This window comes from Nuphar pumila, chromosome 15 (assembly GCF_984573655.1).
Source record: "Nuphar pumila chromosome 15, dmNupPumi1.hap1.1, whole genome shotgun sequence".
Taxonomy (NCBI): Eukaryota; Viridiplantae; Streptophyta; class Magnoliopsida; order Nymphaeales; family Nymphaeaceae; genus Nuphar; species Nuphar pumila.
In genome coordinates this window covers 42,360,552-42,364,351 of record NC_143263.1, presented here as the reverse complement: position 1 = coordinate 42,364,351, position 3,800 = coordinate 42,360,552, and the positions used below count along the sequence as shown (strand labels likewise).

Below are 3,800 nucleotides of genomic sequence, written 5' to 3'. Positions count from 1 at the left end.
CCATATGGTTTTAAGTGTAGTTTGCATATATGTTGTCCATATGGATTTTAAGTTGAAATTTTTTTTGTAATGTATATATACAAGTTGTCCATGTTGTTCAATTTGTTAGTTTGTTAATGTCTACTGGTAGTTAGTTTTACTTCAATTTGTTTTCTTGAAATCTGGTTAGTTAGAGTATTTCAATCTATTAGTCTTTTATAATTATATTTTTCTTAGATAGATTGGTATTTAATGTTCTAACAATCAGTTAGTTAGATTAGGGCTATTTGAATTCTTTATGATAGTGGTGGTTAAACGGAGTTCACATCTTTTCTAGTAAACTAATTGATTGATTTACTATTCCTTTGCTAAGTAGTTCAGATTAGAAATTGTCTATGACTTTATGTTAGTCGACTGGTTCAACATGTTATAGCTGGTTTGTTAAATTAGCATCTTCTAGTTAGATTTGGCTTAACATATATACTATTTTTCTTTTCTCTTCTTTCAATTAGTTAGAGTTGTTTTAATTTGTTTTAATTTTTTTAGTTAGTGTTTCATCTTGTTTCATGATTAGTTAGTTTGTTACTTAATTTGTTTTGTTTTTGTGCAGATTTTTCAACGGAACCAACTCGTGCTCGGCCACCTGTGGTAAGTAAATGACAAAAAGAATGCAAATCGGGTAAATACCCGTGGTGAGTAAGTGATGCAAACGTATCACATGTTATTTAATTTATTGAATGCAACACTTTATTGTTCACACACTCACTTAGTTGTTGATATCTAGGACTGCTTTGTTGGAGTTCGGAGATCATGCTGAGCATGATTTTAATGTAGAAATATGGAAGTGTTCTTATTTTTGGAGTACGGAGTCCATGCTAAGCATGGTAGTAGTTAGTGAGATATTGAAGTGTGTTTGCTGCAGGTACATGTTTGCCATTTATTTGATATGAATGATTATGATGTATTGCAATGTTTGATGTAATTGTATCCATGCTTGCATGTAGTTACTTTCAATTTGATTTTGACTTCCATGTGAAATTTTATAATAAAAGCATGCTTCAAATGATTGTATCATGTCATTAATAGTTTGCACATGAAAATATTAAGTTATCAATGCATGCATCAAAATTCTTGTTATTGTTTGACATAGTATATTGCATGATAAATTTGATATTTTCTTCATCGTCGCATTCTGATTGTTTTTTTCTTAATTCGTTAGGATACTATTCGTAACATCATACGACAGAATGACTGCAAACCGTGAATGGATGTACCGTAGGATAGTGGACAATGAGTTATCGCATGAATATATGGATGGTGTCGATAGTTTTATTGAATTTGCAACGGCGAGTGTCAGTACGGTAGATCCCACAGGTCGAATTAGGTGTCCCTGCAAGATTTGTAAGAATAATCGATTTGTAGAACCTCATGGCGTTAGACATCACCTATACAGGAAGGGTTTCGTGAGTGATTATCAGAACTGGGCGTTTCATGGAGAAGAATTTAGAAACGATTTTGATGCACGGGTGAATGTGGTGCACGATAATCCATATACGAATTTGATATTTGATGTTGCAGGAACAGAACTGGGTTCTGCTATGAGTTCTAGTGATGTAAGAACTGTCGTAGATGAAGAATCACCAAACGATGCAGCTAGTAGATTTTATGATTTACTTAAAGATGCTGATGAGCCACTTTGGAACGGTTGTGAGAGTCACACTATCTTGTCTGCAGTTCTTCAACTAATGAATTTGAAGTCCGAGTATAATTTGAGTCAATCATGTTTTGACCGTTTGTGCATGATTGTGAAGAGTATGTTGCCTAAAGATGAGAAATTGCCACAAAATTTCTATCGTGCGAAAGTTATGGTCAACGCTCTAGGTATGGGTTACAAAAAGATTGATGCTTGTCCAAATCACTGCATGTTGTATTTCAAGGAGCAGGAAAACGACATATCATGCCCGTCATGTGGGCATCCTCGGTTCAAGCCAAAGACAAGAGGCAATGGTAGCACGAGATCAAAGGAAGTTTCATACAAGTCGCTCCGCTACTTTCCTATCACTCCTAGATTGCAGCGATTGTATATGTCTTCAAAGACAGCTAAACACATGAGATGGCATGCAAATAAAGTTCGACACGATGAAAACAAGATCACGCATCCTGTTGACGCTGAAGCTTGGAAGCACTTTGATCGTACTCATCAGAACTTCGCAATGGAAGTGCGAAATGTTAGACTCGGTCTATGTACAGATGGATTTAATCCATTTGGGGGTAGATCAACTCCATACTCATGCTGGCCAGTATTTGTAACTCCATACAACCTTCCACCAAGCTTGTGTATGAAACGTCCAAATCTTTTCTTGTCTCTGTTGATCCCTGGTCCGACCTCACCTGGCCAAAATCTTGATGTATATCTAAGGCCATTGATTGATGAATTAAAAGTACTGTGGGATGACGGTGTTACCACGTATGATGCCCACAAAAAACAAAATTTCAACATGAAGGCCGTTGTTCTATGGACAATCAGTGACTTCCCTGCATATGGTATGTTATCTGGTTGGAGCACACATGGGAGGTTGGCTTGTCCGTACTGCATGGAGGATTCCAAAGCTTTTAGATTGAGGCATGGAAGGAAGCCTTGCTGGTTTGATTGCCATCGTCGATTTCTACCCAGCGATCATCCGTTCCGACGTCAAAAGAATGCATTTACAGCAGGCACAACTGAAATGGAAGGTCCATCCTCAAGATTGTCTGGCATAGAGATTTTAAGAAGATTGTGATACTTTCCAGATGTATTAACAGATGCCCGCAGTCCTACACCCTTCCGTGGATTTGGGAAGGAACACAATTGGACGAAAAAATCTATTTTTTGGAAACTACCGTATTGGCCGACCCTATTGATACGACATAATTTAGATGTGATGCATGTAGAGAAAAATGTGTTTGATAATGTGTTCAATACAGTAATGAATATTAAAGGAAAAACGAAGGATAATCCGAAGGCCCGTATGGATTTAAAATTAATATGTAAAAGACCAGAATTGGAACTCAAAGAGTATAATGGCAAAGTGTGTAATTTAGCACATGATAGAATCACATATAGTGTGTAATTTATTTCATTATATTTTGTTTATCAATACTGACTGTTCTTTTCTTGTGTAGGCTGCTAGCGATAATCAGGGTAGTGGAGCTGAAGGGACAGATAAAGACAATGAACAAGAAGACGCACAAAATCTTGGCGATGATTAGAGGACTGTGTTGAAGAAGTTCTATTTTTTTTATTTTTCCTAATTGTAATTGTTGAATTGTAAATAATTAAACTTCTTAGTTTTAAGGTGGAACGATTAATTATTATAGATACTTGTTATATGAATTTTTTTGTGTGGTTTGTTTTTTATTTACAGGAAATATAAATTGTACAGGAAATATAAATTGTACAGTTCTCGGTAATTAATTTTTAAATAATTTTTTTTTGATTTTTTTCGTTTTTGCGACGGATGATTCCGTCGCTATTCATATTAATCTAGCGACGGCTTAGCGACGGAATTAAATCCGTCGCCACGTCGTGGTCGCCGTTTAGTACCGGCGGATTGGCGACGGAATATAGCGCTCGTTATTCCGTCGCAATTAGCGACGGACTTGGCGACGGAATTATTCCGTCGCCAGTTAGCGTCGAAATATTCGCGACATAAGCATACTGTCGCCGCGTTGTCGCTAATCCGTCGCTAACATGGTTAGCGACGGATTAGTGACGGAATGTGGTCGTCGCTAATCTACTGCTTTGTTGTAGTGTTCTGCATCAGTGAGATGTGAAACTTCTC

The 3,800-nt window shown here is 36.8% G+C and overlaps 1 long non-coding RNA gene across 1 annotated transcript; it reads left to right on the top strand.

Annotated features, from left to right (window-relative positions):
• Positions 1-587: 587 nt before the first annotated feature.
• LOC149815256 (uncharacterized) lies at positions 588-3,344 on the top strand. The gene is made up of 2 exons (XR_016427930.1): positions 588-627; positions 3,142-3,344. It is a non-coding gene; the product is annotated as an uncharacterized LOC149815256 (long non-coding RNA).
• Positions 3,345-3,800: the final 456 nt, after the last annotated feature.